Genomic DNA, 14403 nt, shown 5'->3' with positions numbered 1-14403 from the left:
CAGGACAGAACATGGGCTTAGGATCTCATAGCCCACTGGTCAAGGCAGCCTGGAAAACTTCAGTTACAAACTTTACTGCAGGTCCTCGAAACCAACCAACCAAAAAGCTAGATGAAGTTTCCCTCTTGTCTTGTTTTACCTCCTTGGGAGCTTGATCTTGTAACCATGTGGCAATACTTTCTTTTGTTCTCTGCTGTCTGGAGGACAGGAATTTTTGAGTTTATGTTATAGTTAGCACTGTTTTTTTTTTTTTTTTTTTGAAATGGAGTTTCACTCTGGTCTCCCAGGCTGGAGTGCAGTGGCTCTATCCCAGCTTACCACAATCTCTAACTCCCAGGTTCAAGCCATTCTCCTGCCTCATCCCCCTGAGTAGCTGGGATTACAGGCACAGGCCACCACGCCCAGCAAATTTTTGTACTTCTTTCCTTTTTTTTTTCTTTTTCTTTTTGTAGAGACAGGGTTTCATCCTGTTGGCCAGGCTAGTCTCGAACTTTCAACTTCAGGTGATCTGCCCGCCTCAGCCTCCCAAAGTGTTGGAATTACATGAGTCACCATGCCTGGCCACACTAAAAATTATTTTGAGTGAATTAAAAGCCACTGACAGCTCAAAATTGGCTGCCTCCAGGAACCTTCTGGAAAGAGTAATGAAAACTGCCCAATTCTGTAGCTCAGCAGCTAAGTCTTCACCATTTTATAATGGTGGCCAGGGCTCAATTCCTGGTGTAGGGAATGAGTCCTTTCACATTTACCTGAGACCTTTAGCATTTATGGATTCTCTGCCCCTCCAGAATCAACTTCTGACTTCCCTTCTTGAATTTTCCTTTCTCTGAGCACCTGTGGGGTTACTTACCTCAGTATCTCCTTCTGGCTTATGCCCCTTAGTCAAATTCCTTCTTCCAAGGAGGCAGGAATTGAGGTTGCTGCAGACCCATATGGATTCAAGGCCAGTAACAGAAATTTTTTCTGTTAGATTTTTCTGGTAGATTCTGGGAATATCTCTCTCTTTACACACACACACACACATACACACACACACACACACACACACACACACACAGTGTCTTTATCTCTCAAATATCACTTGTTGCTCCTTCTTTATTAGATATGTTGAAACTTCTTGCTCCATTTTCTGTGTTTCTTAGTTTTTCTTTAGTATCATTGATTATTTAACCTTTCTGTGCTACATTCTTAAAGATTTTCTGCATTATTGTAATCAATTAATTTTTCTTCAGCTATATCCAATTGCTAAATTCGCTTTTAGTTGTAACTATTTATGTTGACATTTTTACTGATTTTTTAATCCCCAGAGTTCCTGTAGAAATTTGCTTTGTGTTTAGCTTCATAACTGTCCTTTCTTATTTAAGAAATTATTATTTTTACATATATTATTTCATCACTTTATACAATATCTATAAATATAGTTGCTTTATAGTTATTTTGGATTACTCTAATATCTTTTCCTTTTCTTTTGGCATTTTGTTCAGTGTGTTGATTGTCTTTCTTGGAAGTATATGCTCTTTTAAATTTGGTATTTTACGTTTAAGAGCTAATCTCCTGACCAAGTTCCTCCCTTTATGGTAACTTCCTGTTTGCTTAAATCCTGGTCCCTCAGAATGGATTGGTCTTTAGTTCAAAGTCTTCCTTGTGACTATAGGTGCTGAACCTTTAGGTTCTGATCCCATGTGTTCACAGCAGCAACTTGGGAAGCCCACTGAAGCTCTTTTTCTAATAAATGAGCTTTTTATTTTTTTAAAAATAAATGGATAATACAGTTCCAGCTTTAGACTTAATGAGTGGATCCTGATTGTAATTTTCTGCCAAATGCGAGATACTTGTCTTCTTTTCTCAGGTGGCCTTCAAACTCGCATGCCATTTGTCTCACATCAAATCACAAAATTCAGTACCTTCTCACCATCATGAGATTAATTTTTATTTTTAATCAAGATATTTCTTTCTTATTTTCAAATATGCATACATATTTTTAACCAACAGGACTGAAGTGCACTTGTGTACAACTGTAGTTTGTGTACAATGAAATGTACTCATTTTAAAGGCATGCTTCATTGGGTGTTGACCAATGTATGCACAATCAAGGGATATAATAAAGGTATATAACAGCTCCATTACCATATCAAGTTTCTTTGTGTTCATTTTCTTGTTTCTATAATTTTAGAAACCATTTTAAAGTTATAGAAAAATTGTAGCACAAATGACATTTTTCCTAAACCATTTGAAAATAAGTTGTCAAATCGATGCTCCATCACCCTGAATATAATTTGGATGATTCTTAAAAACAAACCTGTCTCCTTATATAACCACAATTACGACTATCAAAATAAAGAAATTGACAGTCATACATTACTACATATAATCTTCAGACCTCACTCAAATTTTTCTTTATTTTTCAGTAATGTACCTTATGGCAAAATAATATTGTTCAAAATAATGTATTATATTTAGTTGACTGGTCTTTATAAATCTCTTCCAGTCAGAACATTTCTGCAGTTTTATTTTCACTTCTATGACTGAAATTTAAAGATAACAGATCCATTATTTTGCAGAATGCCCTCAATTGTTTTTTGACTGATATTTTCTCATAACTAGATTTAGATTATGTTTCATTGGCAAGAGTATTAGACAAGTAATATGTATTCTCCTCATTGCTTTCTGCCAGTTGTGTACAGGTTCAGGTTACCTTTCTTATTACTGTGTTGTTTACTTTGATTCTTTCACCAAAGTCATGTATTAACAGCTTTCTCCCCTATGAAGGGATTCTTTTGCCCTTTATAATTATTAAATAATTTGTGTAGAGGTGCAGTACTTTGGAATAACTCAGTATAATATTCAATTTTCAATATATTAGTATATTTATGTATTATTTCAGTGTGGATGCATGTATTATCATTTAATGGATAACAACTTATTGTTAATTTTTATTTTGATATTGATCTTTTCTTAGAGTTGGCCAATCAGAGAGAATGTGCCTTCAAGCTGGCTTCTATGTCCTCTGGACATGTCCCCATTCTTCTTTAAGCACTTCCTTGCTATCTGTCACAATAAATGTTCCAGGCTCATCTTCTAATTGCCCTGCTCCACCTCCAGATTCAGCCATTTCTCCAAGGAGTCTTGGTTTCTTTTAGTGGATAATGATATTTACAATTCAGCATGTGAATACCAGGTGCACTCATTACTATTGGGGTTTTATTGTGCCCAGATTCTCTTAGCAAATAGACATATAACACATACATCCATATATACACACACACATATGTATGTATATATGCACACATATATGTATACACACACACATATGTATGTATATATGCACATATATATGTATACATATGTGTGTGTACATGTGTGTTTTTATACCTGTATGTATATAGCTCACCCCAGGCGCTACCCTCATGTTGGTGTCATACTTACTCCACTCAGATTCTGATAGCCCACATCATGTTGCCCATCTGCATGAACAGCCTTTCGCAGCACTTGTGCTGGACGCCCAACCCACGCCAGGCCCACAACCTGTGACGGTGCCTTCTCGTTCTGCTCCAGTATAACTCTCAGTGCCAGTTGTTCTCCTGCACCTTCAAATGTTAGTCTTCATTTTGGTTATATTGTTCCTTCCCTCCTTTCCTTTTTCTTTTCAACCTGTAGGATATTATGTGATTAATTATTCATTGTTTATCTATATTTGTTTTCTTTCTTTACACTGGTTCCCGCTTTCTAACCTAAACTATCTGCCTACACACTGCCTAATTTTCCTCATGCCACACGTTCATCATTTTCCTTCCTTTCACTTTTAGACATTTTTTAAAAGTCTGTGTTCTTTCTCGTCCCATTCTCAACCAATCACTATCATCTTGTTTTGAGTCTCATTATTCTAGTAAAAAGGATCTCTTTAATTTTAACCGTGACTTCACAAGTTAAATACAGCCTCCTGTTTCGGTTTTTAAGTTGCAAAACTTAGTTTTATCACATTATTTTTGAACAATGTATAAAATGCAGAAAGATTCACTGAAAGAATTACTACAGCTCCTAAAATTCTAAGAAATTCAGGCCTATTGATAGAACAACCCAATAAAATCAAAGAAAAAATATTCTTAACAGTATAACAAAATTGACATATCAGAACTTTCAAATAAATTAATTTATATCTGTGCTTAATAATATTTTTCAAAATTTAAATAATATTATAAATGGAACATTACAATTACTTTATATCATATATCATATAATATTAGTAAGATCCCAGTAATACTTATTTCCAAACTACCTAGCATTTAGGATATTATGTTACAATAGATTTTTAACTTTAACTTGTACACATACATATTTATGTGTGTGTGTGTATATATATACATGTATTTAGAGACAGAGCCTTGCTCTGTTACCCAGGCTGGAGTGCATGCAGTAGTGCAAACATGGCTCACTGCAGCCTGACCTCCTGGGCCCAAGTGATCCTCCTGCCTCAACCTTCTGAGTGGCCGGGACTACAGGGGTGTGCCATCATGCCCAGCTAATTTTTAAATTTTTTTATAGAGATGGGGTCTTTTTGTGTTGCCCAGGCTGGTCTTGAACTCCTAGTGTGAAATAATTCTCTTGCCTTGGCCTCTCAAAGTGTTAGGATGACAGATGTAAGCCACAGAACCAGGCTTTCAGTTTTGATAGCAATAAAAATTATTTTTAGACTAAAATATAGATGAATAAATAGGTAACTTCTGTTTATAATAAGGAAAACTTCTTGTGTGTCTTGAAAAGCTTTGAGAAAAAAGTCAATCATGGAATGGTTCGAGAAAAATATTTAAAAAGATGCTCTCTGTGTGTGTGTGTGTGTATAAAAATATATATAAAAATATATATAAATATATATAAATATATATAAAATATATATAAATATATATAAAAAATATATAAATATATATAAATATATATAAATATATACATATATAAAAATTTGAGTGCCAACACAAATCATCTTACCTTTATAAATTGATGGAAATTACATTATTTGGATGCGCTTTAAAGCACTTAAATTTATAAATATTTGGTGAGAATGCCTAATCACATTTATATCTCCCTTGTTTAAAAGATTTATCACATGCTGGCAAAGGCTAAATATGGTCTGGTTAACTGATTTAGCATACAAATAGTTGCCTGGGAGCAAGCTGTGTAACCATGCTTTATTGTAATTGGTAATTGGGTAGCTGGCAAAGGATAGATAACTGTGAGAGAAGGAAACACAAAAAGGAGTTCAGGCTGTTTATTCCAATCCCAATATGCACATTCACAGGAAAATTGTGTGTTTTATAACCACACTTGTAAGTTAAGGATTAATTTATTTTATCAAATGTTTATTGAGTGCCTACTATGTCACTGGGCTAGTTGCTAAACCACAAAATTGAATAAAAGGCACAGTTGCCCTAAAGAATTGATCTTATCTTTTAGTGACTTTAGTGTTGAAAACTGATACACAAGCAGCACATTTCATTATAAGCTTTTAAGTGCTATGATAAGGATATGTTCAAGATGCTTTTCTGCTGATTAAGAAGTCCCTGAGACAATATCAGTCCTGAGGCTAAGACACTTTAATACACAAATGACTTTGTGTGACGATGTTTTCCTTTTGTCATCAGAAACTCCTGTACAATGATTTAAGCCTCTATGCCTTGGATATAAAGCTGCTCCTGACACTTGCCTATAAACTTGACTCTGAAAGTATGTATATGTAGCATGCGTCAAATGTAAATATGCAATAAGGATTTAGTTACAGTTATTTGTTTTAAAATGTCTTTTCATCTTTTAAATGTTTCAGCAGATCAATTATGAAAGCACTGCTCAGTCTTGATATGGCAGGTTACATGGCCTGTGTTTGTTTGACTGCTCCCATTAAATCACATTCTTACTCAGTTGGCATTCTGAGAAGGGGAAGCCCAAGGATATCTCTGGTATTTTGACAAGTAGACTTTACAGTACACAGGAGGAACTGCTATTCCTCCTCTGGTCAAGAGAGGACAGCCCAGCTCCTTCTCAAATATGTATTTGTCAGGAGTATGAAAACCAAAGTCTTTTTTCTCCTCCTTGACTAGCCATCTTTCCCTTTCCTAACAAGGTCTCTGGAAGATACAGAATCTTCTGCAAGCAATTTTTATTTGCATTTGTCATAATTAATGTAGTTAAAAGTTATACATTCTTTCAGATTCATCTCTTTATTGAATTGTGTGCCATTAGATCACTTTTATTTTGTGGAGCTTTAGTATTTTTCTGTTTGTACAAAATGTAACACTTTTATAATTTGGAGTAGATTTTACATGTGAATACTCAATGTGAATTATGTGAATAGTCAATGGTTTCTTAGTGGATTTATCAACTTGTGCAAAATACTAGAAGTCAGTTTTAGAACATTTTCAGCAACCCATTAAGATCATTAATGTCCACTAACTGTTAATCTTCACCTTGCCATCTGTCCCCATCTCCCCACCATAGAAAACCATTAATCTATCTGTGTCTATAGATTTGTCTTTTCAGAATATTTTCTATAAATTAGAATCATGAAATATGTAGTGTCTTTTATCTGTTTTTTTGTACTTAGCATGTATCAATAGTTCATTCTTTTTACCATTGAATAATAATTCATTGTAATGGTATTCCATTGATATGTCTATCAGTTCACCAGTTGGACAATTAAGTTGTTTTCAATTTTTGGCTTATGAAAAAATGCTGCTAAGAACACTCATGTGCAAGTCTTTGTGTGGTTATGTAAGATTTAGCATTTTTTGACATCATATTGTTGTCCTCAGTTTAGTATCATTTGAAATCAAAATCAAGTATGTGTTTTCTATTTATATGATTATTGTGAAGATGAAGTGCAATATGTGAAACTGAATTATGCTTTCTTTATCCACTTTTAAAGCTCTCCTTTGAGATTAATTATGTTAAAATGTAAAAACTTGTTTTTGATTTTTTAAATGTTTTTCTTATAATTTTCATTATTGTACTCTTACGCTGTCTTCTAGGAAATTTTCTGTCATCTTTTTTGTAAGTGTTTCTACTTTCTATATCAAAAATCTTGTCCCTTACTGTCTTATATATCTCACTAATTTATTAACAAGCAAATTTTGTTTTCCTAATAATTTTGCTTTGTTCAACATATTTTAATTTTATTTGATCCAGATCCTTTTAATAATTCTACTTTCAGTTTATCCTTCCCTTTCCTTATGGCTCTCTGTTTCTTTTATTTTCCATCTTATTCATCTTTGAAAGTAAATATTGTCTCAGGTTTTAACCTTTTAAAATTATTTATGCTTTCTGATTTAACACCCTTTCTCATCACTTACTCAGCTACTCAATACCTAAGTTTTTTTGTACGTAAAATAAAAAAAAGTACCTAATTGGTTAATAGTCAATAATGACAAATCAGTTTCCTAATAGATGGATAAATAGAATAAAACCTGGTACCAAAGAAATACACAAAGAAATATAATCTAACTAAATGTGAGGGAATCATCCAGAGCTTAAAATAACAAATAGTAAGAGAATGATTTAATAGCAGTCAGAATTTTAGATCTTACTAAAAAGGAAATTAATTATTTGAGTACCTGAAGTATATCTGGGCTACATTAGGTTTCATAAATGTTTTAAGTTATTTAATCTATTTTAATAGTAACATGATTTACCCGAATGCAGTTCTTTGTCTCTTACCAACAAAACTGAGGTTCAGAAAGGTAAGGATTGTAGAGAATTCTGGATAGGGTCTTTTGGCTTTGCTTCTATAACACTACGCACTTCTTTTGCCAGTTTTTATATTGGACTGTGTCATTCATTGTACAAGCCCTTAGATAGCATATATAAGTAAGAGCCGGTTGTGGCCAATACTATCTCATACCAGTCCAAATTATATACCTGATCCTTGTTTACTAGCAGAAGCTCTCTGTTACCTCGGACAATGGGCTGATTCATGGAATGCACTGTGCTCTGGGCTCCCTGCTTAGTTGTGGTGTTGGAGGACAGGGGAGCCAGGAAGGGCAGGTCCAACTGAAGGTCCTCTGTGGCAAGTACCAAATACCTAGTGTTTCCTCAGTTCTAAATTATCTGCTCAGGGATGGAGGGCAGTCTAAGCTCCTAATCTGGGAGAGCGGGTTCTCCAGATGCCTTGAGATCTGCCGGGGTGTGGGGCAAAGAAGGTTCCCTTGCACAAAGATCTCCACACAGGACAGGTTGGGTGACCCGGGCTGTTGCACCAGGCAAGTAGCCTGGAGATTTGCCTGGGCATAGAACAGAGAGAGTCCCACAATAATAACAACAACAACAAAAAGTGACAAGTGGGACCAAATTAAACAAGAGCTTTCGAATAGCAAAAAAAAAAAATCTATCAACATAGTAATAACAACCTATGGACCTATGGAATGAGATAAAATATTAGCAAGCTATGCATCTGGCACAGGTCTAATATTCAGAATCTATAAGGAAATTAATCAAACAAGCAAAAAACAAATAACCCCATTAAATATTCCCACAAATAACCCATTTAAAAAATGGGCAAGAGACCTGAACAGACACTTCTCAGTAGAAGACATACAAGCAAGAAACAAACATGAGAAAATGCTCATCATCACTAACCATCAGACAAATGCCAGTTAAAACTACAATGAGATATTATCTCATACCAGTCCAAATGGCCATTATTAAAAAGTCATAAAACAACAGATGCTGAAGCTGGAAAGGCTGCTGAGAAAATAGAATGCTTACATACTTTTGGGAATGTAAATTAGTTCAGCTACTGTGGAAAGCAGTTTGGAGATTTATCAAAGACCTTAGAACTACCATTCAACCCAGAAATCCCATTGCTGGGTATATCTCCAAAAGAAAACAAATTGTTCTACCAAAAAGACACATTTACTTGCATGTTCATCTTAGTGCTATTCACAATACCAAAGACAAAATCAACAAAGATGCCCATCTATGGTAGAGTAAATAAAGAAAATGTGGTACATATACACAAAAGGATAGTGCACAGTCATACAAAAGAAAGAAATAATGTCCTTCGCAGCAACATAGATATAGCTAGAGGCCATTATCCTTAGTACATTAATGGAGGAACAGAAAACCAAATACCACATGTTCTCACTTATAATTGGGAGCTAAACACTACGTACTAATGGACATAAAGATGGCAGCAATCGACACTAGGGACTACTAGAGGGGGGAGGTGGGAAGGGGGTAAAGGGGTGAAAAAACTCCTGAGTATGATGCTTAATACCTGGGTGATGGGAGCATTCAGACCCAAAACCTCTGCATCGGGGAATATGTACCTAGGTAACAATCCAGGACATGTACTCCCTGAATCTAACATAAAAGTTGAATAAAAAAGAAAGATTAAGAACTTTTCTGAAAGTCACACAGCTATAAGAATTTATGTGTAGAACTGGATTATAACAAATTTGTTATAAATAAAAAGTGTGTTCTGTTTACTATAGTACATTCACACTGATTATAATAAATGTCTTTAAAACTTTAATCAGCTCACATAATCTTGGGGTTTTAATTTACTATTTCTTAAATTGTCTCTGGGAGAAAATAGATATTGTGAACTCCATTATGCCCTAAAAATGTGTAGAACTATCTACATGTCCCTGCCATATGCTATTTCATGGATGCCATCCCAAAGCCTTTCTACTGCAAGCTCCACTGATTCATTCATTGCCTGGGAACTTTCTCTATGTCTCAAAGGTCCTTACACAATTCAAAATTCCAAGGAATTAACTTCTTTGGGAGCATCCTTCAACTACTGGAGTTCTTGCGCTTCAGGTGTGAAAACAGGGAAGGGTGCTCTTTAAAATCTCTCCGGGGTGATTGAGCCCTAGATAAAAACAGTAATAAATTATTTGTAAACACTAATTAGCATTCCATTATTTTATCTTTCTTTGTTGCACTTTTCCTCTGCTCCATCCGTGCTCCCTGGGATCAGATCCTCTCCCAGAAATACTATGTGTATTCAAGTCCATGTCTCAACATCAGCTTCTGAGGGAATGCAACTTAAAACAAGGGAATCTATTGTGAAAATATAAATTGTTTCAAAATTAATAAAATGTATATGAATTCCTGGATGATGTGTGAAGGATTATCAAGGTAATTTAATTATCTTTGATATTTAATATTTTATATTTGAATTGAATTAAGAATTGATTTGTGAGAAGAAAAATGACTCAGTATTTCCTGTCATTGTTTTTTATTTCATTTTCTTTTAATTGGACCATATTCAGCCATATAAAACTAATTATTCTTTTAATTATTCAAGCATTTAATTTCTAGTAACCAAATACATAATTAAGTGTAGTTTTCAATATATGGAATATTTCACATTAATCTAAACATGTGTTATAATAAATACCTAGTCTATTAATACTCATTCCTTTCGATAAATATCATTAGAAAAAATTTGCTGTAGAACATTATATTTGAATATATTTATTTAACAGTGATGTCAGCATTATTATTGTAATTTTATTGCTAGTTATTAAAAGTATGTCCATGTGTTTATACTAAGCATATATTTTTCTATTATGAATGTTTTTCCTTTTCTTATAGAAATAATAAAGAATCCCTTGGATATCAGATCTGATACATTTAAATATGTAAAGATTACAATTTGATTCCAGGAGTTAGAGTTTGTCTAATTGTGTTTTTACATATTCTTCGAGAAAATCACTCTGATCATCCTGAGATGGTTAGAAACATAGAAATTATAAGTAGATACCACACATAAAAACTGAATACACTAGAACTGCATGCTTTACTGTTTGTTCTTAGAAGTGTTTCATTTCTAGAGAAGCATCCTGCTGCTGTGGTTATCTTTTTCAGAGGTTGCTCAAATTCCATGAGGACTTCTTTTGGATAGCTTACCACAAAGATTACATTCTCTTTGGAGTTCAGATACCATACATCAAAACACTGGAGCTTTTGCAAGTTTTCTCTCAACAGGGGAAATGTATCCCCTACAAACTAAAGGCAAAGTCAAAAGAGCAGTAAACAACTTTCTAACTTTCTTCTCCTGGTTTCTTTCCTTCATTAAAAAATATGACCACACTATGCTCTTCTTATAGTACCCTTCATTATTCACACTAAATCAATGACATGAATGTTGTAAGTATGTAATTGCAATAGGCACATTCTTATATTTGCTTGCTTCTTTTGGTTTATGGCTTGCTTAAATATAAGCGAGAAATAATCTGGATTTTGAAATAAATAATTTCTAAATTTAATTATTGCATGTTTCAAAGGAGACAAATATCAGCCTTTCTGGAGTAACATAATGCAAGGATATAAACAAAAGCAAATCACATGTTTCCTTCAGCTAATTGTGCTGTACCCTCTTATGTTATATTTTACCTTCTCTTTAAAATAGGGAACATTCAAGTTCTAGAATTGATATATAACCATCAATGATTATAACCAATGACTATCCCCTCAAGGAGGATTCCCCTTGAGTTTTATTGCACATACCCAGTTTGAAGGAGTTACAGTGGTGTTTCCAAATATAACTGTATTTTATCAAGTTCTTTTACTTGTAGTTAAGATGTTGGTTTTCTATTTTTTAATTTTGTTACATACATTTATAACTCATATTTCCTTAATAAGAATGCCTACTTATTTTCCAATGTCCTTTATCCTGTTAATTGCTTTTAACCTTAAATTACACCTTGTCTTATATTAATATCACTCTACTTGCTTGCATTTTGTTTGCATACACTTGTTATCTATTTGTTCATCTCTTAATTTTAACCTTTAATTATTACCATGCTTAGGGTGTGTTTATGGTAAAGATCATTTAGGATGTGTTTTAACCCTAAACTGATTTTTGTGTTTTAATGGAAGGTTTTAATCTGTTAACATTATATGTAATTAATGATATACTAGATTTTTATTTTACTTAATATTTATTACTTATTTTATAGTGTTCTTTTTTTCACTTCATTCATGCTTGCTTCTGTGTTCAAAGTCTTCTTCATTACTCTTTCTTTTCCTTGGTAAATGGAAATACTGCACATTTCCATTTATTAACAGATATAGTCACTTTCCCTGATCTTATAATCAAGAACTATGCCCCAAATGTTTTCCCATGACAGATGTTCAAATTCCCCCAAACACAAATAAGATGGATCTTTCCAGTATTCTAATTTCCAGTACTCTCATCCCCCACTCTTTCTTCATTTTGTAGATAACATTGTAGTAATTTATTTTTCCCTTCCTTTCTTCACTTTCTTATTCTCATTGTTTTGCTTTTGTGAAGATAGTCTAGCACTAATTTCTCTTAACGATAGCTCCTTTCTATTTTAAACGTTCTTCTTTAGCTTTTCTACTTCTCATTTCTATGCATTTATTCAGCTTTTCTACTTCTCATTTCTATGCAGTCTATACTTGCCCATAAGCATATCTCACAAGGTTTATGGCTCACTTCTTTCCTCTAATTATTTCCTCATCTTAAAATCCTCATTATTTTTCATTTGATATTTGCTTAGAATCATTATTCAGATGTTTGTCTCAAGTTTGGAGTATGATGGCAATATATACTCCAGAAATTCTTTCATGCCTTCAAATATTTTTCTTTTTCTCTGGCAGATAAATAATATATTTGGGTTGAAATCTTTCTCTGCCAGTAATATATCAATACTGCTCAGCTGTTCTCTAGCTTCCAGTGCTGCAAAAGGAGATGCACTTTGCCAGTCTGAATCTATATATATTTCCTAGGTAAGTTTCTTTTTTTTTCTCTCTCTCTCTAGAAGCTTATGATATTTCCTTTCAATCTAACACATGTTTTTATGATTTTCATTATTGTGTATCTAGCCTAGAACTTAGGGAGATTTTTGATTTACAAACTGATGCATCTTCGATCAATTTTTATTTCTACTATTTGTTTAACTATTGTCTCGCCATTTTTATTAGTATATATATATTTTTTTTTTTCATTTGCGCTGCTTCTGAAACTTTTATAGTTCATGTTTTAGGGCTCCTGAATCTATACTCCAGTCCAAGTCTCTTGATTTTTGTATTATGATTTTTCTATTTTTGCACTATGTTTTTCTTTTCTTTCTTTCTTTTCTTTTTTTTCTTTCTTTTTTTTTTTTTTTTTTTTTTCTGCTTCATAAAGCTTTATTTCCACTTGTTCCAAGGATTGAGAGAGTGCTCCAGGGTAGTTCAAAAAGCTGCCTTGTGGCTCCTAGGACGCTTAGGCAGAAGTCCTGTTGCTTTATGAGGGGCACTTCAGAAGTCGCTGGGCACAGTAGGCCCCTAGTCGTGCTTGAGAGCCTTTCAAAGAGATGGTCACCCAGCCCAGCCTCTGGGCTGGCCAGCCTATGGAGATGGGTAGGGTGGTCACTCATCTTCTTGAGGAGTTTTGCTTCCTTATGTAGGAAGTGACTCTCCAGGAAGCAAGAGAGATGGGATTCTGTGTGCGTAGAACCGAGGGTATGAAGATCTGAAAGGGCCTGATTCCGTTTTTTCTCCAGGCTATGGTGGCTTCCTTCGCATCCAGGGTTTTATCCCACTCATGTTGAGCCGGTATCTGGATGTCATGGAAGAGAGCGCGGCCGCCATGTTGGCTTTGCATTTTCAGGAGATGTTCTGTGCCCTCGGGCTTCTCCTCGGCCAATTCGCCAAAGTGAATATGCCTTCCAGAGACAATACGCCTTCCAGAGCCACATTATCGTGGTGGGAATAGAAGCCCAGACAGAGGTAGATGTAGGAGGCCCGCAGGTACAAATTAACCAGGCTGTTGATGGTTGCCTCAACCTCTGTGGAATAATTTTGACGAATCTGGGAGCTCATGGTTGGTTGGCAAGAAGGAGCTAACCACAAAAACGGTGTTGGCTGGCCCCAGAAGCAGCAGATGAGCAAGAAGATGGTCCCAGAGGTTGCAAGTGGAGAGGAGATCCCAGGGTGGTCGGAGGCTGGAAGAAAGAGTCCCTGGATCTGTTCCGTCTAAACAATGTTGAAGCAAGACACAGATCTCTGGGCCCTCCAAATGGGCTGCCAGTATATTTCTTTTTTGAGACAGTCTCTCGCTCTGTCACCCAGGCTGCAGTGCAGTGACTTCTGCCTCCCGGGTTCAAGCAATTCTCCTTTCTCAGCAATTTCCGAGTAGCTGGGATTACTGGCACACACCACCAGGCCGAGCTAATTTTGTATTTTTAATAGAGACGAGGTTTCACCATGTTGGCCAGCCTGGTCTCGAACTCCTGACCTCAGGTAATCAACCCACCTCAGTCTCCCGAAGTGCTGGGATTACAAAGGCTTTAGTCACCGCGCCTGGTCGATATTTCTTACACTGGATCTTCTGGGTCACTAGTCTCTTTCACCAGTGACTATCCTCTCCTTAAATGTATTTCCTGACTTTATGTGGAAAAA

At 34.9% G+C, this 14403-nt stretch overlaps 1 pseudogene; it reads right to left on the bottom strand.

Annotated features, from left to right (window-relative positions):
• Positions 1-13139: 13139 nt before the first annotated feature.
• Positions 13140-13824, bottom strand: LOC105489188 (ferritin light chain pseudogene; annotated as a pseudogene).
• Between the last annotated feature and the right edge of the window lie 579 nt (positions 13825-14403).

The sequence above is a fragment of the Macaca nemestrina genome, chromosome 1 (assembly GCF_043159975.1).
Source record: "Macaca nemestrina isolate mMacNem1 chromosome 1, mMacNem.hap1, whole genome shotgun sequence".
NCBI classification, from domain to species: Eukaryota; Metazoa; Chordata; class Mammalia; order Primates; family Cercopithecidae; genus Macaca; species Macaca nemestrina.
Note: the sequence above shows the minus strand (reverse complement) of the source record. Positions and strands in the feature narration are given on the sequence as shown.